Source organism: Lycorma delicatula, chromosome 13 (assembly GCF_047948215.1).
Source record: "Lycorma delicatula isolate Av1 chromosome 13, ASM4794821v1, whole genome shotgun sequence".
In the NCBI taxonomy this organism is placed as follows: Eukaryota; Metazoa; Arthropoda; class Insecta; order Hemiptera; family Fulgoridae; genus Lycorma; species Lycorma delicatula.
The window spans coordinates 10,002,696-10,025,951 of NC_134467.1; the positions used below are offsets into that span (position 1 = coordinate 10,002,696).

Consider the following 23,256-nt stretch of genomic DNA (forward strand, 5'->3'; position numbering starts at 1 on the left):
GAGAATGAATTTTTGTTTTTTATACAATATTTTTCATCCATCCCCAGATGCGTTTCCAGATTATCGCGTTTCACGGAACTATATTCTGAATATGAACGAAATCAGACCATAAATATGTTTTTTTTTTTTAATATTACGGCCACACCAACACCTAGGAGGTCCATGTTTTGCAAAAATATCTCATTCACGTAACTAATTAATATATATTCTGTACCAAATCTGAACATAAATAATATTTTTTTGAAATATCTCGACTCCACCGTCTTTAGCAGGTTCATGTCTTGCAAGAATATCTCCTTTAACGTAACTAAAATTTATTCTGAATATCAGCCAAATCGTAGTATAAATAATTTTTTTGGGAAATATCACAATCTCACAACTACCTAGGAGATCCATGTTTTCCAATAATATTTCGTTTCACTTCACTAATATATATTCTGAATATGTAACAAATCGGACCATAAACACATTTTTTTTTTTTAAATATCACGACCCCACAATCACCTAGCAAATCCATGTTTCCCAAAAATTTCTCCTTTCACGTAAGTAATATATATTCTGAATATGAACCAAATTGGATCATAAATAAATTTCTTTTGAAATATCATGACTTTAACACCACCTAGTAGGTCCATGTCTTGCAAAAATATCTTGTTTCATGTAATAATTATTATTTTGAATATGAGCCATACCGGACCATAAATAATTTTTTTTTTATATATCATGATCGCACTACCATTTAGCAGATCCATGTTTTGCAAAAATATTTCGTTTCACGTAACTAATATATATTCTGAATATGAACCACATCTGACCATAAATACATTTTTTTATATATCATGACCCCACCACCACCTAGGAGGTCCATGTTTTGCAAAAATATCTCGTTTCATGTAACTAATATATATTCTGAATATGAACCATATCTGACCATAAATATTTTTTTTAAATATCGCAACGCCACCACCATATAGCAGGTCCATGTTTTTCAAAAATATCACGTTTCAAATAACTAATATATATTATGAATATGAACCAAATCGGACCATAAAAAATAATTATATTTTAAATTTAAAATATAATATTTAATTTTTTTTTTAAATATGACGGCCCCACAATCATGTTTGATGCCAAAACTTAAAGGTGTTAGATCAGGCGATCTTTGCGGCAAGGAATGTTGACTTGCTCGACCGATCCATTTCTCAGAGAATTATTTTAGTGTGTGGAATTGGCACAAGAGAAGCGGAGAGGCGTACCACTGTGCTGGAAGTATACTTTGTGTCTCAATGCTAGAGGAACATCTTCAAGCAAATGTGGCAATTCTTCTTGAAGAAAGTACAAGTAGACCTTAGGATTTATGCGGCTAGATAATATGAACGGTTCAAACCGCTGATTGTAGGAGAAAATACATTGATACTAAATAAGTGTTGAAAATTTCCTTCCACCGTTACATGAGGTTTTACTTCTTGTCATGTAATGATTTAAACACTGACATAGTATTGCGCATTGTTGATCGGCTGTTGTTATTTTATTGCCAGCTTTGAAATAATAATTTTTCAAATAATTTATTGTATTTCTGTCATTAATAATTAAATTATTATCTAATGAATTTTTATTTATTTTATTAAATAATAAACGAAGAATTGTATAATTTCCAGTTTTTTTTAATAGTAAATTTTGATTTTACAAATTTTTCCAAATTAAAAGTAACATGTACACGTTTTATGTGTTTATAACCCATTACAAAGTTATTATATGTCAAACATAAAAAACAGGATCTTTTAACCCCAATTTATTGGTTTTCACCAATTTGACTAAACTTTTTTGTATTTAATATGTTTCAAATCTAATTTTGTTTAAAGTTAAAACAAAATATTTAAATTATAAGTGTACCTACACGTGACTGATCGTGTAACTACACGATCAGTTTTGTACAAGATTATAATGTAAAACAAAGCAATTTCTCATAAAAAAAAATTTAACCAAAATCTACTCTTGCATCACACTGAGTAAAGAAACTGATCATGTAGAGAAAAGAACGTTACACTGAGACTGTGTACAGATGTTAAGCAGAGATCACTTTCATAATGATACAAGAAAAAATATTTAAATACCTCTTAAATGTAATATACGTCATTTCATCAGAAAACACACATTTTTATTTTAAGTATAATACAGATTTACTCCTTAGATGTTGCTATCATAAATTTGTTGATCTATTCTTCAATCTCTACCAACAAAACATTGACACACTTGCTCTTGTATATTTGAACACAAATACCTTTTTAGCAGTTATTAAAGTATTCTGATTATTTTTTTTTTATTTTAAGGTCTCGCTTAAAATTTAGCTGATGAAATTTACATACCTTTCTTTTTCTTTTTTATTATAATTTCTCATGCATTCATCGGTTAATACATTTTTAGTTAATTTATTATGTTCATAAAACTTTTTTACCGTAGCTAAAAACAGTAATAAATTTATAATTTGCAATGTTGTCGAAACAGTAGTATATACTGAAATGAATATAAGTCTTGCTGAAATTGAAAACAAACACCCACATGAGATTTTCATTATTAATCGATCAAATAAAAAAATTAATCTCTTATTCTGATCGGTGTACAGTAATAGATTATTTTGATTAACGTCAAGAACGATTAGGTTTATTACTCTGCTGATAAAAAAAAATTTCCAAGCATTAGACCCGATGAATCGAGATAAAACCTTGATCTAAATAGAATGAGACAATCCAGCCAGAATTAATTGTAAGATAAAAAAATAGAAGTCATTAGACTCCATATTAATTATTTAATGTATAAACTCGAGAAATGATAAGAAAAAATGTGAAAATATTAAATATAAGAAACGATTATAAAATAATTTACAATTCAGGTGTTAATGAATACTACTTGAGTAGAAGACTTTGTGTTTCCTGTTTAGCCTCTGGGAGTTACCATTCAGGTATTACTTCAGAGGATGATATGTATGAGTGTAAATGAAGTGTAGTCCTGTACAGTCTCAGTTTGACCGCTCCTGAGTTGTGTGGTTAATTGAAACCCAACCGCCAAAGAATACCAGTATCCACAATCCAGTATTCAAATCTATATAAAAATAACCGCTTTTACTAGGACTTGAATGCTGGAACTCTCAACTTCCAAATCAGCTGATTTGGGAAGACATGTTCACCACTAGACCGACCCGGTGGGTTACTTGAGTAGAAGATTAGAAAAAATAATTCTAACCTTGAACAAATGCAAGAAATGAACATTTAAAAATTGTTTTAAATGCTTACAAAAAATTTTAATTCTTTAAGACTGTTTAAAAATTCATTAACTGTGTAATATTGTTTCTGTAAAATAAAAACCTTTTGTTATGTTTTATAAATAAATTGGTGGGAAGATAGTTTAAATAGTTCAGTAATTCATTAAAAATGGCAACAGAGACGTAAGACTCTTTCTTATAAGCTGAGGTATTGTGAAAATTTACCTGTAAAATGTTCTTTTGTCTGGTTTGGAAATTATTTTTTTTTAATAAGCGATTTTTTTTTCTGTTAGTGACTGATTTCATAATTATAAACACAAGTATTAGTTAAAATTTTTAATTTTCTAAATACACAATCCATATTTATAGCCATTTTTTATTTTGAATACTCAAGTTTTTGAGGGAGCCCTAAGAAATGACATTACACTTCAGAGAGGAATATACATAAATATTTATATATGTTTAATAATGATGATAAACTCAGTATTCTACTAAGGTACTTCAAGTATAACAATACAGTTTCATTTTTTTAACTAACAAAATCAATTTGTTCATTCCAAGCAAATTATTCATCTAATAAAATAGCCAAAAATCCTGTTATTAGGTGATGGAAAAATTATGCAATCAGCAATGTTAATCAAAAATACTGTCATGATGTTCTTAACAGCTGAACTCTTGTTCTTCCAATCCACGCTCTATTTTTTTTTATTCCACTTAATAATGGTGAATCCACATCTCATCATAGGTTAGAATACTGTCAAAAAGCATCACCTCCTGGGTGAAACCATTATTTCAGTTCTGGGCATATGCAAAGTGTTGTCTCCTTATGGTGGTCTATCGACTCTTTTGGAAACCATCTTCTGTTTGTTTTACGGTATGTGCTTTTAGGCAGTCCTTATATTCACAATTATATACCAGTATATAACTGTGAATATATACATAAATTTTTAAATGTTAACTTACCCTTAATTTATATTTATGAATGTGTAGTCTTGTTAAAAAGAATAGTAACTTATCGTTTACCTTATTGTTTCTATCAAAAAACGACCGCAAAACCTTTTTCCTCTTTACGTATTTAACTCAATACTTGGGCTCACAAGAAAGGGCCTTATTATGCTTCTTATTCCATATCTAATAAATTATCTATCTATTAAAAAAATCTTCTGACTAATTTATTTAAAATACAAGTAAAAAATCTTATCTTACAGAAACAATATTACTCTGTTGATGAATTTTTAAATAATACTAATTTAAAAATTGAAAAAACCCTGAATCTTCTGTAGCTGTTAAACTTGTACATAAACATGTGCTACACAATAATCTTCATTAATGCCTTTTGATTTTTGAATTATTTGGCTGTTATCTTTTGTATTTAATATCTTCATACATTTTACAAAACATAATTTCATGATTTTATATTGTACGTAAATAAATAATATGGACTTTAATCGCTTCTAATTTTTATTTTCTAATCGTGCATTTTGTGATGCTACTCTGATTGCATGTAATTATACAATAAATTATTTATAATAATTATAATTAAAATAATCATTAGCAGAGGATGTGGGGTGATGAGACGTATAAGGATATGGATTTATTAAGAATTCTCGTTTTCTTAATAAATTACCTGTTGCAAGCAACATATTTGAAAAATTAATATATGTATATCGTATCAAACATGTTAATCACAGAATATAATTAAAGTTAGAAGAGTAAGCCAGTCAAAAAGTAAAATAAATCTTTATTATCCTCAAATAACACAGTTACAATTAAACAAGATAGAAAACTCAGCCGATTATTTCAAGTACATAACCTAATCTTTATTTATAATTATAACATTCAAAACATAAATTATTTTAAATCTACATTTGATTCGATAAAAAATAAAAAGACATTTCAATCCTATTTTCTCCTGTATGCATCACATTCAGTTTAATATTCTATTAAACTGTAATATTTTGTCTCTATATTTTAGTATAAATATATATTATTCTGATTTGATTATAAGATAAAAAATTACGCTAAGCAAACCGTGTTTTTCATGGTACTGAATTAAGGATAATTTATATACACAGTATTCATGAAGTATAGTAACACTGAAATAAATTTCAACTCTTAAAATGAGATTCAGCAAATGGTTTTACCTAAAAAAAATAAATTTTTTGGTTAAAAAACCTACCGCATCCCAAGGTCCCCTCCTCTTCAGGGCCAATTCAAAAATGTTTAAAGGGAAAAGGAAAGGTTAGAGTTGAGATACGTTATTCTAATAGGTGACTAACTAAAATGGTGGTCATTTAATTTTTTTTCAGTTATGTACAAAAGTAACTCTTAAACAGCAGTTATTATTTTTTTAATACTGGTAGCATGTCATTTTAATAATTAAATACGAATGTTTTAACACGATTTGAAATGTGCTGTTGTATGAGAAAATAAATGAAATTCAAAATTAAAGAGAAAGAGTCATGGGAAATTAGAGTTGTTTTAGAGGATACATATTAACAATATCTGTAATCAAACAAACAAGAAGAGTAATGAAGTTTATTAAATACGATAAAAGAATTTCAAGGTTTTTTGTTTGCATGTTCATTAATAAATTTAAATTATACTATATAATATCATTTCGTAACATATCCTTTATGATTTTTTTTCTCTGAGCCCCCTTCAAAAAAAAAATTCAAATTCCGACGCCTATCCCTCACTTTTTCTGTTTAGTCTCTGGAACCACCTTAAGGAATAAACTCTGAAGTAATAACTTCAGAGGATGAATGAGGATGATATGTATGAATGTAAATGATGTATATTCTTGTACAGTCTCAGGTCGACCGTTCCTGAGATGTGTGGTTAATTGAAACTGAACCGCCATAGAATACCAGCACCATCTAGTATTCAAATCAAAATAAAAGTAACTGCCTTCACTAAGGACCAATCTAAACCAGATTTAATCGGGAAGATTTCCTGATATATTTTTGCTTTCAATTTTCATCATTCAAAAAATATTTTTCACACAAGATGTACAGTTTTGAACACCTAATAGTCTCATTCCAAGACGTCGCCTGCCAAGGGAACCCACCCTAGTTTCGGAGGGCATGCCATAGGCACACCGGGAGAAGCTACTAATATAAATTAAAATAATTAAATTAATAAATAGCACACATAATAAATAAAGAACCCGACTTAATAGAGAAGGAGATGAAATCTGGCAGAAAATAGTGATACATTTTCTGTCATAAGTTGGTTATTTGTCAATCGATTTTCAAAACTAAGGTGTCATTTTGTTCTAAAAAAAATGCTTAGCATTTTCTTAAGAACACATAATTTGATAAAAATTTACACGGTCACCGTTAACATTAATATAGTGAAATACTAAAATAATATAAATAAATAATTAATAAAATGAAATATTTTATTTATTAGACAATGTTGTTAAAAATGTGTGTGTATCATCCTCATTCATCCTCTGAAGTTATTGTTCACTTCTCAATCCGATTTTCATATATAAATTTATTAATAAATGCAAAATGCCAGAGAGAAGGAAAATCGAAGGGAAATGTAACAGTTTTCCTTAAGAAACTTTCTGTTCACTTTTACACCTAGAATCTGTAATGTATAAGCCTACCGTTTTAGATACACACCTGTTTACAATTGGCCATTCTTCAGAATGTCTTAACATCACTCCCAAGTGCAAAATAAAATTCATTTCACAACAGAAATTCTATGAATACCTTTAAACAGTATCAGAAATAAGTTAAATTAATTAATATTTTTAATAATTTTTTTATTTTAATTTCTGCTGACACAGGGGGAACCCGATGGGTTAAGTCCTACAGGATAATTTACAGAGAGGTAGTCAGTCAACTCCCATGGATCTTGGGTCAATTGATGTGCTGCTTAATGGCAGTTTCGGTTGCTCCAGGGGTGCTTAAATAAAATTAAGGGAGAAAAAAGGGAATGTTGGTATTGTGAAGCCGTTGTTTTTCACATATATTTATGTTTTATTTACTTTTTAAATTTTAATATCGGGGTCCTTTGCATCCTGTAAGTATGTTCAGTGTTTGTGTCTAAATTTTCTGTCTTGTTTAGTTTGGTGTTTTTAAATAAAATGTAAGGGCCCTTTCCACCCTTACATATGACAAACCTGATTGTGATTTAATCCCTATTTTACAGAGTGTGATGAGGGCTAATGACTGTAGCAGTTGATGCTCATATAACCAAAAAAATAATAATAATATCCTCGAGAAAAGATTTTATTAATATTATTTTTAAATTTAATAATAAACATAAAATGGGTATAATTCGTATTAAAATAATCAGAAGTACAAATTTTTTTATATTTTAATTTATTATTCAGGAAAAATCACAATATTTAATTAAACAAAAGCTATGAAAATTTTAACATCTTTTTTTTAAATAGATTTTTTTTGTACAGATATTATATGTTAATCACTTTAAAACTGATATTATTGTGAATTAAAATTGCATAAAATTATAGAATACTACTTATACCTGTGATTTCAATTCAATTTGTATAAGTATTTTATTATAAATAAAAATAAATAAGCTACATTAATTATTATTTATAATTTATACCTCCAAGACGGATGTCAACAACTATAGAAGTATTTCATTGTTGCCAGTGACTTATAAAATACTGTGAAAATGTTATTGAATAGATTAGAACCCCAAATAGATCACATATAGAAGGGTGTGAAGAAGGATTTAAAAAAGGACGATCATATTCAGAATAAATACAAAGTCTGATCGATTCTAAAATATTACGTATCCAGAAACAAACCTTTCTTATATCTTTTACAAAATTTCAGAAAGCGTATGATTTTGTGGACAGAGACTTTTTTCAAATTTTGAGAGAATATGAGTTGACCAGAAAAATTTGAACCTCATTAAACTCACTCTTACAAACACATTCTCTAAATTTAAAATTACAGCAAATATAGGCAAACCTTTCCTAGTCAAAAAAGGGCTGAGACGAGGTGATGAACTATCACCGAACCTATTTAAACTGGTTTTGAACAAAATAAAGAAAATCTTTTGTGAGATGGATGATTTGAGTGCAAAGATCAGATACAAAAACCGAAACATCAAAATAGGATGCCTATTTTTTGTTGAAAACCTATATAAATAATTATAATATTATAGTAATATTTTACATTCACAATAATATTTTATACAATGATATTTATTTAATACAAACATTTTTATTATTTATGTATAAATGGCAATTTTTTAATATATTTTTTTAATTTTTGTTAACGTTTTTAACATATTGAAATGCCACACAAAAATATAAGCTAAAACAATCATTTTGTTATATTTTGGTTAAAACTATACCTTTCAATCCCCATGCACAACAAACAGCTTTTGTCATAATGCATTTCATTTTGTAACACAAATCAATAAATATTAATACATATCAATTAGTTCTGTTTTATCAATCTATCCAACCACCCCAAGGGGCCTGCACCATATCAATGATCAACTGCAACGATATCAATCTGTAGTTAAAATAAACATAAAATTACTTAACAATTACATAACAATTACAATTATATATATATATATTTTGTATATTACAATAGAAAATTATAAGAAACTTTTATCATATTCGCTGTTATATGTCATTACGGCCTGCTTATTATAATAACTTTTAAAAAAAATTATCCAAGTATAACTGTCCAATATTACCAAAAGATGTCAAAGTAATTGTAAGCGGTTAAAACCATGTCAATATAAAAACACCATTACATGTATGTATACATACATACATATATATATATATAAATATATTTTTTTATCTGAAATGGAATATTAATAGTTTCAACAAAAAAAATCTGTATGACACCATAATTATTAAAATTAGTAATAACATACAAAATAATATACAAATGTATCAGAATAAATTGTGAAGATATAAATCACATTTAAAGTTTATGATCATAAAAATGTTATATGTAAAAGAAATTAACAAAAAATGACCAGTAATTTACCATCAATTTATTTAAAAGATTTATTAAATATACCAAAGCGATACAAGAATATTAAGTATGTTGGCAATGAATCTTTGCAGATGATCTACTAAAAATATCAATTGTCAATTTACAGAAAAACTTTGTAATTAAAATAAACATTTTTATATAAATAGGGAATACAAGTAAAGTAATCAGCAACAGATTGTCATTATTAAACCAGAACCAAATATCTAGAAAAAAAAGGAAAACAAACACGGGAAAGAATTACAATAAAGGAATCAACACTTTTAAATCAACAAATTATTTTATAAACAAAAAATAAAGAAACAATTATTTGTTATTATAAAAAGAAATAAGTAAAGTAATTACAGTAAAAAAAGCAGTAAAGTAATCATAATAACTTTTAAACCAAATAACATTACTTGACATAAAATACAAAACATTAAAAAAAAATTGCATAATTAAAACATAAGTATTAATAGTATTTATAAATTAAAGATAATAATTATTAGGTACAGTATAAAATAATGGCCAATCATAAATAAAATTCAAAAAAGGTAGACCGAACAAACAATTGTACCAGTGTAAAGTAAATAGAAAATGAGCTCATTGTAAAAAACATAGGAAAACTTAATGTTATTATAATAATTATTTTATCTCCTCTTAGCAGGTAGTGTTGCTTGAGTATGATGCATGCAGCCTTCTACGTTTTCTGGCCAATCACAGACATTTTCAGAGTGAACAAAAGATTTTATGGGAATAGCGTATGATGTTTTCTTTCACCTTCACACATATAGTACAAAGTGCAATCTGCTTTATCTCGGTGGTATGATATTTAATCGTCTTCCTCTTCACATGACACTGCATTTCCTGTGGAAAAAATATATTCATTATACTCTTAGTTTACCGAACAAAAATATTCAAATTTTTAGAGATTTTGCTGGTTTTGCAGCTTAAAAAAGGAAATTATATCATATTTTTCCTGGTGTACACTATCTTTTTCATTATTTTTTATGATTATGATGCACATACAGCAACAACTGAGATAAAGATAACACCTGTCAGACTAACTTTCTCTGATAATAATGATGTTCACTATACACAATGAACAGTGAACAGAGTCCCCACAGTGAACAGAGTGAAAATGTAATTTGTAGTACTGAACATCACCAGTATTTTTTTTAAACAAATGCAAAAGTATATTCATTTAAGTGAAGAAGGCACAGGAAAATCTCTAATAAGCCCATCGTGAAATACTAGGTATTTTTGAGTACGGCTATGTCATTTTGCGAGTGACTTGTGACGCACATTAAGTTGCCTATTACAATAACAATACTCACACGTAAATTACATAGTTACTACTGGATCATAAAATATGCTTTTGGATTTAGCAGAAATATAATTATTTTATCTAAACGTTTTTTAAAATTTAAACTACAGTACAACTCTTGAAAAGTAATAACAAAAATGATTTTTCAATTACGAAAAACCTATAAAATTGTACATGTAAACTAAATTTTATGCCCGATTACTATAGTAATTACATTGCTTTCAACATAAGAGTTCTGTAACTCCTGGGTGATCTCAAACATTTCTGAAAATAAAATGATGTTAAGTAAGGATCACCTACTATGTTAACTGTTCTTAACACTGATAAAGCCACTGAAAACTATTAATCATCAAAGTTAAATTACAAGGTTATGTGCCTTTATGATAGACATTTGAAAGACAGAAATGAAACTACTCTGGTTTTGATGTGGTTGTTCCCGAGCGTGTAATTCTATTCTCATAGTATCCAGTAGATACTGACCGCATCAGTTGACAATACTTAAAAAATATATAAAAAATAAAATAGTTTTCAGTAATTAAAAGTAAATAAACAAACCGCAGTTTTAGATCTACCTGTAGGAAAACATTTGAAGAATATTTAAAAAGTTACAGGATTAAAAGAACATTTCAAACAATAGATTAAACTCATTTTTCGTATACAATACCAGGCTTCCATGGATCCAAAAAATTTTGATTGTTGAAAAAAAACAAAAAAAAATTTATACAAATAGATATTATTGTAAATTGTAGTTACGTACCAAATATTATAGTGTATCAATCACGATTGATAGGCTTTTTTATATTTATAAGTTTCATATCTAAATTCTAATGCTAGTTTCTAATTTAATTTTTTAGGTCCTGTTATTCAGTGTTTCATGATGCACTACATATTTGTCAGGATATAACTCAACTGATCTGAAATTTTCTTTCTCTGTAAGTAAATAAATGAAGAGAAAGAAGCAGGCTGGTAGACAATATAATAATATTTGCTAAACAACTATAGAACAGGGAATAGAAACGTTGAAGGAAATTGATATACTTTGATAGGTTTGTGAACTGCATTGCTCCATCCATCTCTCAGCAATTATCTAAAAGATATGTGGCCCCCTTGTGTGGCCTTGTAGTATTTGTTTACAAAGGTGTTGACAGGTCTTGAAAATTTCAATAATCGGTTTGGAAGGATGAATATTTTTGTGTTTTATATAGGTACGTAGAATGCAGTCATGAGCAGAATGTCTGTCATGTTATTTAGGTATGTCTACATTTGGGAGATTTATAGAGAAGATTGTGGCGCATCCAGTTACTTTTAAGATAATATCTACAATTGTAATTAAAAGAAACAAGTAAATAACCACACTTAAATACAATTCGTGTCTGAGTGTGGCTCAAAGAACTGTAATTCATTACTGCTAGTAAAGAATATAAAAAGCTAATATAGAAAGTAATTTTTATCTTAAATTTCAAATTTATTGTACCTTTTTATCACAAATAATAGAAAATTCACTTTCATTTGTTTTAAATAAATACTGATAAAGCTCTACAGCATTTTTATAGATTTCTCAAGTTTATACATTTTGTTGATGTCAATAATAATGAACAATCTCTTTTGATTAATGATAATTTGTGTTTAATAATTTTAATTATTATTTAATTATAATTTTATTTTTTTAAACTAATTGAATTATCTTTTGAACGATATATTTATTGTTCTTAACACAAAATTAAAACAATAATAGATAATTTAAAAAAGTATAACAAAAGAACTGAAAATTATATATTTGGTTGAGCAACATTCTAGTAAGTAAAATTCAGTAAAATAATAATCAGGAAAAAATGAAAGTATAGAGAAGATGAGACTTATAGTGGTGAAAGAAGTTATAATGAAATAAGGAAAGATGTAAGGAACAAGAAAAATATTCAGTAAATAAAATAATACAAATTTACAGAAATGGAAGAACCGTACAAATTTATGGCACTTCATTTTGATGAATTTGATATTTTATTTTGTTTACTTTTTTGTATGTAAAGTCTTAAAATATCCATCTTATCATAAATCTCAAATACAATTTACTTAAAAATTACATTACGTTAGGGCACAATTACAATTAGGCACTTACATCGGTTCAATTTCAGTCGGACAATTCCTGAGAAAGTTCTGTATTCTTTATCCTTATGAAAAAAGTAAAAAAAACAGTAACATGTAGGGGGTTCAAATCCATTAAAAGTTATACTTTTAGCTAGCTACTTGAATCTGAGGTAGTAGCATCGCAAATCAATTAATATCAGGAATATTATCTATTCACTCAAGTAAAGGATTACCACCACTTAACCCTCCATTGGGGGATCTGGGTGAATGGTGTATAATGCAGTCAGATAATTCCACAGGGCATACAATTTTAGGAATGGATGACTGTTTTGCTTAATAAAGAAAGGTTAAATTTGTTTTCAGGTAGCTGTTTAATACGTAAAGAATAGAGATATGGATATATGATAAAAAAAAAGTAAAGGTTATTTGGATACTCAAAATTCACAAAAAAATCTATCAAATAATATTTCTATTCTACTCCACAGTTAAACTAATTTTAAAACTACAGCTTGGAACAATAAGATAATTCTTACATTAAGTAAGTAAATTAAACTAGCAAATTAAAAATTGGTTATCGTTATACAGAATGTATACAGTATAATTTATTATTTTATTTTTGGTAAAGAACTTACGATCTTTAGTTGTATAACCAACACCACCAACAGGATTAGAAGTTTCCTAAGGACCATCATATTTTACTGTGTAACCATCTAATTCTTGTCCCATTGCATTCATTAAAGGGAATTTTCCTGTTCCACGAGACCCTCTGAAGTCTTCCGTAACTACAGACCAAACCATGATACCTCCAAATCCTTCTTCTTTTAACCAAGCAAATGAAAAAATTAAATATAATTAGTAATAGTTATTTATATCTTAAAAAAACTGCATCTTGTAAAAATCTGTAGTTCTTTTTACTGCAGCAGTAAACAGCTTAATCACTTTACATATTGGCTGCCAACTCTGTAGGATTTATGAAGCCTCCTGTGTGTTCTTAAATTCTGAGTCTGTTGCGTATGGAGTTTCACTATTGTTTAAAACTCTCCTCCATTCAATCGTCATCCGTTTAGCACGTTTATTTTATTTTAAATACACACAATATGAAATTTACTTCATTATCTAAAGCTGGATTAAGAGATTTTTATTTTTGTAATATAGTAATTTTTTCAGTTTGGATTTTTGAGATAACTCAGCCGATAAATTTTTTCTTTCATTTAACTATTTTTAGTGTAAGGTGATACACAATAGGCATAGATTTACAAATAACTTATATAGACCACTGCTATTGAAAAAAATAAAATAAAATGTGCTTTATTGACAAGGCAAAAGTAAGTTACTTTACTTATTTACTTACTTAGTAAGTAAGTAAGTTACTTGACTTAGTTATTTACTTCACAGAAAATAATAATAATAAAAATTGAATAATTCATTCAATGGAATAAATGATAGATTTGCATAAAATTCATGTAATAATTTATTTAATTTAATGGAATTTACAACTACATAAATTCAGATGTTTGGCTACCTTTGTTATATCCATTGAATTGCAGACCATGATTACTAATTTGCAGTATCATTATAACAACATTTATATTACACAAGTAAATGCAATTTTACCCATCATGCCTGATAAAGGCATTTGAGGTTCTTTATAGATTGTTGGTATATGTCTTTGTTATGCTATTATGAATCTTGAAGTACAAAACTCTCAGTTTCCATTTTCTGAGCAAAAATTCTTTATTTAACAACAAACTTGTTCATTAATATTTTGCTACTTGCAAAAATAAAAACGATACAATATTTGAATCTTTGAGGACGAGTCTACAGTCACAAATTAAGCTTTTTATATGGAAAAATTATTATTAAAATATATTTAATCCACTGGCAAAGAGTTAAAAAAATAATTGAAGAATGAAAATATATATAAATATAAAATATTGCAATATGAGATATTAATAAAAATCATTCGAGAAAAACTATTATTCCATTTAATGTTAAGTTATTTTATTTTAAGATGAAGAAAATTAAGGTTCTTTATTTATTTTTTTATTATAATTCAATTAGATTTTAACAATTGCTGTTTGTACAACAGCAATATTTGTGGATAAAAAACGTTTAATTTTATTCATATAAATTTATATGAAGATCTTTCAAATAATTCAGTAATTTATTAAAGACTAGTCGGAACCTGGACCCCCAAGGCCAAGGTAAAACTTCCACCCAAGTCAGGGTCTCCCAGGGCCGCAGCGCTCGCCATTCCTGTGTTACAGAGGGACGGCGCCTTGAACACCCAAAGAGTTAAATTCGGTCGCCATTCCCGTCTACCTAGAAGGCTACGCTCCCCTGGACATGCGCACTGTTCATTATCCTCATTAGTGTGAGAATAATACTGATAAATAACAAATATTCAGACCTATATACTGATAAATAACAAAAAAATATAGAAACCTGAAAAAGAAACTAGAAAAAGACAGAATAACAGTAGCTTTTAACCTTGCTTTTTCTGTTTAGCTTCGGAACCATAACACTTCACAGGATGATGGGTTTGAAGTGTAGTCTTGTACAGTCTCAGGTCAACCATTCCTGAGAATTGTGGTTAATTGAAACACAAGAACACCGGTATACACGGTCTAGTATTCAAATCCGTATAACAGTAACTGCCTTTACTAGAATTTGAACGTTAGAAAGATCGACTTCCAAATCAGCTGAAGAGTTAACCACTAGACCGACCCCCGGTGGGTTAGAATAACAATAGCTAAAGTAACTAAAGTACACACACTTTTGACAGAAAAATTCATAACTTATTTCTTTGCCATAATAATGAAGTAAAAGAATTAATCTTTTTTTTTCTGTAAAGAATATCTTTAATTTACAACTTCACGCTCCTTGGGGGTGAAAAAATAATACAATTATTAATGTTCAAGGGAGCAAGAGCCTCGGTCTGTAGCTTAAAACCTTCCCTGGTGTAATACGAATGTATCCTGAAAATGTGAAAGCAATCGATCAGTTGGTTCTTCAGAGATTTTTTTAAATGAAATACATCAAAAAACCTTCTCAGTTATGCCCAAGAAACATGGGTAAAAATCTGGTTGCGTTTGATCAAGTGGTTTTTTGTTTATCCCGAACAAACAAAACCCCTTTTCATCTTTATGTAATAGATATACGAGATCTAAAATAACGAGACAATTTTTTTTGACAACCACTTTAAAGCTACTAGTAAACATATGGTTATTATATGACCAGCTGATTTATATTGGGTATGATACTGCTCTAGTATATTCATAACAATCTTGATAAGTTGCAAACTGTAATGCAAGTGATCTGGATAATTTAGGCTTATGTCAGTAAATTAGTTCATAACGCTTTAAAATAAAACATCAAATTTTTAATTTTTCATCTAGTTTCGGCTTATTAGTTACATGAATACACCATAATGGTGACTGTGCTTATATAAATGCAACTGAAGTGAAATATCAGGTGAATTTTATTACATACTTGGGTTGATGGCTTATTAAATTTAAGGAAGTTTTTTCCACTCTATCTTCTAAACCAAATCTACTTTGTCCTAGTTAATTTGAAATTCAATTATAGATTGCACTGCCAACATAAGAAAAATAATAGAGGTGTGAATTATGGCAGCTAAAAAACAATAAAAAATTAGGGAATTACCTACCGAAAGATAGTGGAGAACTATAAACCTAGGTAATACCTAGGTTCTATAACTGCCTGCTGGGTAGTGTAGGAAGTACCTGTAACCTTATTTTAAATTTAACTTAAGAGTGGATTTTCTATTTTGCATTTGATGAGATGGAAGCACTGTCTGGCATTGTGGTATTGACTTCTTACTAAACTGTATACTTATAATGTTGTCAATCTATAATATCTATAATGTTGTTATATAATCTATAATATAGTGTGGATGACAATTTTGTATATTGTATAATTTTTATACATATATATATATAGCCTAGGACACTCCCAGTAAAATAAGGAATCCAACTTAGTCATACTTCTAAATTGGTTCAACTGTTGTGCAGCTACATTGGAACAAACATACAAACACACATATATACATATATATATATACATATATACACACATTCTAAATACATTACACTCGTTTTTGAGCAGTGTAAAAATTGAGATACACCAATGAACTGTTAAAACTTTGTTTTTCAAAAACTGTCTGCCTTAAAAAAATCCTATCCTTGAACCCACCTTCAATTTATAATTAGTACAAAGTAACTGTGTACCACCTTAAGGGAGGTACAAATAATGTTAATTTTTCCATTATGTTAATATAACAATATATATTCTATAACATTAGAAACAAACCTGCAAATCCACTTCTAATAACACTTTACTCGTACATCCTTCCAGCTTTCCTTTCTAATTACACGCTTCACTTAAGACCTGAAGAATACATGTGCTGTTGCTGCTTTTTGAGGTCACAAATCAAATTTTATGATCAAATAGTAAATGTAATAATAACAGCAAGTGTTTCCTTAAACCCAACTGATATAATATTGAATATTGGACTTAAATAAGAATTTGTGTGAAGATTACAGTAGGGATGATGTACAGCGTAATAGGCAGTATTATATTGTGTATCCAATTAACAGGATTTGTAATCGGTGATCAGTGACAGCTGATTGGCGATTATAATAATTATTATTTATTATGTTACAGTTACGTTAATGTGCTATAATGGGTTAACTAATACTATAATGCCAGATTAAAGTAATGGTTAAAACGTAGATAGACATTGGCAATATAAGTTGTAAAAATGTTTAACTTCTTAGTAAGCAGTATTATATTTTATTTGATAATGTAAATCTATTTCATGTGTTCTCGTTGCTTTTTACTACCCTGTCTAGCGCTATAGCAGTAGAAGTTAAAGTATGGTAACCCATCAAAATAACCTTTTAAATAAAAACTACAATGAGACAAGAGGATGGTCTTACAATATTACTCGATTGTGCTCTGGAAAAATTAATTGCAGAATATAATAGGAAAATAAAAATACTTAATAAAAATGGGGGGGGGGGGGTTAACATCTTAATATTTAAATGTAAATGTTTTACCATTAGCTGATGATCTGATAACTTTGGTAAAAGACTTTAGATAGAGAAAATTAAAATCAAGAACTAGAAAAATGTGCAAACAAAATTAGGCTACAAATTTTATATAATGGATTCCAATAATAAAAGTAGAATCCAAAAAGTGAAAATTTCAGAATAAGAATCAATCAAGAGTTAAAAATTTAAAGCAAAATAATTATGCTGAACATTTTTTGAAAAAAATAAAAGCCAGAACACAAAAAATCAAAGTGGCTTTCATCTTACAAAATTTCTTAGGGAAATCTAATAATTGTAACTTTACGGCCAAAACTCAAAATAATACTGCTAAATTAAGCAAATCTGAAGAATTTTACCAAAATTTTGAAAAGTCATACAATTAGAAAAAGAACTAATTTTATGGTCACTTGACTGGAATGGATGAAAATAAATTAATGAAACAAATATTTAACTTTTTTTTAAAAAAGGAAAACCAAATAAGCTAGTTAAAAAAATGTAAAATCTCAAATTATTAAATATTTCCACAGAAGTAATTTCTGATGAAATCTTTCAGAAAACTAATCTTTCAAGAAAACTAGATAACAGCAATAAAGTAAGCAATAAATAGCAAGATAATAAAGCAAATAGTAACGTAAGCAAGGTAATAGCAATAAAAGGACTAAAATAAAATAGCAATAAGATATGTTTCTAACTTTTGAAATGTACTCTAGCTTATCAGAAACAAAACTGAATCAATATGTAATGACACCCTTAGCTATTGAATCTGCACGTTTTTTTTTTTTTATTTATTAGTTCACATCTTATTTGCATTGACAATAGGATTCACACATTTATACACTGAACCACCCTAATTGAATGACTAATTACAAAATTTATCAGGAACATCAAAATAAAAGATTTTAAGACAGATTAGCTTTATAATTTCATCCAGATTAGGATGAAAATAACTTTATCAAAAATTCAACAATTTTCTCAAGAACTCTTATGACTTGAAATTATAACTACAGTGACTTCTTCAAAACAAACAATATAGTACATTCAGAGTTGTAACTCATTCAGAGTTGTATCTTCCTGTGCAATATCTTAATCTGTAAAAGCATCTTCAAGAAAAGAATTTCATTTAAAAACATTTCATTACAATGAATAAACATTTTTTTGAAATAATGATTGCCTTTACATAGTAATTTTTAATATAATTTAAAACATAATTTCAAAGACAATGTTAAACATTGCCAATATTAACATAACCATCTACTCACCATTTGTGTTCCGTAAAAAAGCAACTAACGTTTAGTAGGTTTGAACCTGATCTCTCTAAGAGAGAGATAACCCCTCTCTCAGAGAGAGAGAGAGAGAGAGAGAGAGAGAGAGCGACACAAAAAAAAATCAAAATCTGCAAGAGCTTAAAAAAGTTTTATAAAGATTTTTGGCCCTTCTATGATGATCTTCCATTCAGTTATGCAGTTATGTTCCTGGAAAACACTTCTCCAGATATTCGATCAGACGAGGAAGTCCAACTGCATGGCCACTTTCTTTCTTTTTCCTGTTTAGCCTCCGGTAACTACTGTTTAGATAATACTTTAGAGGATGAATGAGGATGATATGTATGAGTGTAAATGAAATATAGTCTTGTACATTCTCAGTTCGACCATTCCTGAGATGTGTGGTTAATTGAAACCCAACCACCAAAGAACACCGGTATCCACGATCTAGTATTCAAATCCGTGTAAAAATAGCTGGCTTTACTAGGACTTGAACGCTGAACTCTTGGCTTCCAAATCAGCTGATTTGGGAAGACGCGTTCACCACTAGACCAACCCGGTGGGTTAAGGTTAGGATGCACTAAATTTAGCTATCATTTTCATTGATTATTTACGAAAACCATTAATGATACCGTACGAAATATGTAATAATTAATTTTTTCCCTAATTATGTTATGTGCTTAAGGTATTGACCTATAAGCAAAATTTGTTTCAAGATTCTTTAGAAATAACTTTTAGTACTCTCATTAAAAATCTGTTATGGTTACATTTTTCCTTATAACTTAAAGTATCTTAAAATAGAAAGATGTCACTCTCAGATATCACTTCTCTGGATGTTTTTGCTTGGGGTTTTATTATAAATTATACCAAAGAAAATATTGAGATTTTAATGATTTAACAGAAAAAATGTTAAAGGTGTTTGGTCTAATAATGCCGCAGATGCTCCCAAACACCTAGCAAGAGTTAGATTATTGTCTAGGCATCTGACCAGCTAAAAAAAGTGCATACACTGAAGTTGACTAGCCTACATTAGAACATGACGAGTTGCTAAGTTTAGTAAAAAAAAAAAGAAGAAAGTTATTAACATGTACTTTTGGATACTTTTAGTCTGGACATCCTGTAGATTATGAAGTGTGTGTGTGTGTATATATATATATATATATATATATAAACAAAGAAAATATTATTTATAATATATAATTATATATTAAAATTAATATAATATATAATTAATATAATATCTTATAAGATATAAATAATACAATGATAATAAATTTATAATAATTAAAATAAAAACACCTCATACTGCATGATATTTTTTTAATTCTTACAAATTAGCACTTCTGTGGTACACACCTTAGTTAAAAACCACACCATATGGCAGAGTATTTCTTCACTAAAAGAGGATGAATATATTCTGGGCCCATCAAAGAATTAATTCGGCAAATGGCCTCTTCAACACCACTGTCAGTTAAAATAGCATTTGCTACATACACAGCAGATGTATATTCACATATTTCAGTCAACATCACGTCCAGTTAGTTAATTATATAATTTTCGTCATTAAACTGAATAATAATAAAAGTACTTAAATTAGTTTTTGTGGAATTTCATTATTTCAAACCAAAATGTGAACTAAAAAATAAATGGGTGAAATAACAAAGGTTTAGTGAAAAATAAAGGGCATAATAACATGGTTTTGCACTAAAATAAAGAACAAAAAGGGATTAAAAACCATAATTAAAAAAATAAAATCAAAGAATTAAGACAGAACTATGCCAGGAAATGAAAAATCTTGTTGAACATTTTTTTATACCAATTTACTATCTATGGAATTTACAAAAACTATTACAAATATGAGTTTTATTTTCTTAATGTGTGAGTTGTAATAAAATGAACAACAAAGTAACGTCGCCATGGTCCAATTGGATCAGCATGATGCGTAAACAATGTGTAATTATGTACTCAGGCCTACCATTCCTGAGAAATAAGGTGCCACCAAAGCATATCAGTATGCATGGTTTAGTTTTTAAATCCGTATAAAAGCAACTAACGTTTAGTAGGTTTGAACCTGATCTCTCTAAGAGAGAGATAACCTCTCTGTCAGAGAGAGAGAGAGTGACACAAAAAAAATCAAAATCTCCAGGAGCTTAAAGAAGTTAAGATAAAGATTTTTGGCCCTTCTATGATGGTCTTTCATTCAGTTATGCAGAAAAAGAGGAGCGCAATAGAACATGTTAAGGTAAAAAGAAATTTAAAGACAGGTGTCAACAAATTAATATTTTTAATAAAATAATATTATACTGTACATTTATGTAAAACTATAATGTATAGAACTGTTACTTTAAACTTTTAAGAGCGTTTTTATATTTTCACAATATACTAATGAAGCAACAGTTATTCATTAGTTTTATTTTTAGTTAGCAAACCTTATTATAATAATTCAATACAAAGTTTAATTTTTTGTTTATAAAAGTCTGATTAGTTATAATACAAGTCAGTAGGATAAGAAACTAATTAAATATCTCTTGTAATGTTACTATATTTTTTTTGTCTTTAATTTTTAAGAATGTTTTTATATTTTCAGTGTACTAATGAAGCAATAGTTATTCATTAGTTTGTAAACCTAATGGTAATTAACCAATTAAATATCTCTTATAATGTATTTTTGTACTGTTATCTAAAAAAATGAAAGTGTTTTGTTGTAAGTAACGTCTTTACATTCTATCTCTACAATTATTTTGTTTCCTAGTAATTTCAATAATTCAGAAAAACATTTTATAATATAAACCTAATAATATCATGAACACTTGTATTAGGTTTCAGTTCAAGAAAAGAGCAGGCAAAATTAAGTTTCTAGGCAGACAGCTGTTTTTCAAAGCATATTTTTCAACTATAACTAAAACATCCAAGTTCAAAACGCCCTATGTAGCCGATCACCATTGTTTGACATAACCTACATGTTTTTTGAATTGTAAGAAATCTTCTAAGCAAGTAATAGATGAAAAAAAGAATTTATCTTAAATACAGGTAATTAGAAATCTTAGATTAAATTTATGATATAACTGTTATATTACATTCTGTTAATTCAATTTCAAAGGTTTTTCTGCTCTCCTGAAAAAATTAGAATGAATGACTATATAACTATTATATATATAGTTATATAACTATATATATATATATATATAGTTATATAACTATACAATTAAATATGCATTTTAATTGCTCTCATTTAAAGTGTAACATTCAACTCAGAAATAGGATATGCCACGTTTAAAAACAATTGCAGTTGCTGTTTTTAAGAGAACTGCAATTATTATTTTTAACAGATGGTAAGTTTTAAGCTAGAAACGTTTTGATTCTCAATGTGGGTGGTGGGTGAAAAAGTTTAACAATCAATTGTTTAAAAGAATATTACATAAAAAAAAAACAAAAAACATGGTGAATATTTGGACTGTACAACTATGCTGGCCAGGAGTTTGACTGTGTGGTTTGTCAAGCTCTTCATCATTTGGCCATTAACATTTTACTTTACTTTATAATCTTCAATCTCAAACATAAACAATAAAACAATAAATCTCAAACATTTTTAAGTGATCATAAAAACACAAGTATAAAACATAATTATGTATAAAATATAATTCTCAAGACTTATCTCTTCTAATAGAAGAGATACAATAATATGAATAATATCTGTATGACTAATAATTAAAATATAATAAAGCAGATCTTTAAATAATTACAGTTACGGCATTCGTGATTTGTACATTTTGGCAATCTTAAAATCTTACACAGTATACAGAAAGTAAGGCAAATCAGTAAGAATTTCAAATTAAAGTTTTATAAATTCTTAAATAACAGTTTCACTCCAGTAGCAGTTATTTTAAATAAATAATATTTAGTTTATATTAATTTTAACAATAGTTTCATAAAATAAATCAACAGCACTTATATATTGAATAACGCTAATGTACTGTCTTTTTCTAATTAGTCTTTGGAATGTAACGTATTACTTCAGAGGATTATATGTATGAACGTAAATGAAATTTAGTCATGCACAATCTCAGGTCAACCATTCCTAAGATGTCTGGTTATATTTGAAACTCAACCGCAAAAGGAAAACAGTTATTAATGATCTAGTATTCAAATCTGTTTAAAAGAAAGTTCTAAGGTTCAAATTCTAGTAAAGGGAGTACAGATATGTACTTTTATACAGATTTGAATTTTACTAGATTAAGGATATTGGTATTGGGTTACAATT

At 28.0% G+C, this 23,256-nt stretch overlaps 1 long non-coding RNA gene across 9 annotated transcripts in view; it reads right to left on the reverse strand.

Annotated features, from left to right (window-relative positions):
• Positions 1–9,713: 9,713 nt before the first annotated feature.
• Positions 9,714–23,256, reverse strand: part of LOC142333806 (uncharacterized) — a 67,718-nt gene continuing 54,175 nt past the window's right edge. For 4 of the 9 annotated variants that reach the window (XR_012758710.1, XR_012758707.1, XR_012758704.1 and 1 more), the window contains exons 3-4: positions 13,291–13,476; positions 9,723–10,113 (exon numbers count right to left, since the gene is read on the reverse strand). This is a non-coding gene — a long non-coding RNA (uncharacterized LOC142333806). Of the gene's footprint in view, positions 10,114–13,290; positions 13,477–23,256 lie in introns of all 9 variants that reach the window. The other 5 variants (XR_012758708.1, XR_012758706.1, XR_012758705.1 and 2 more) reach the window with 3 other exon arrangements.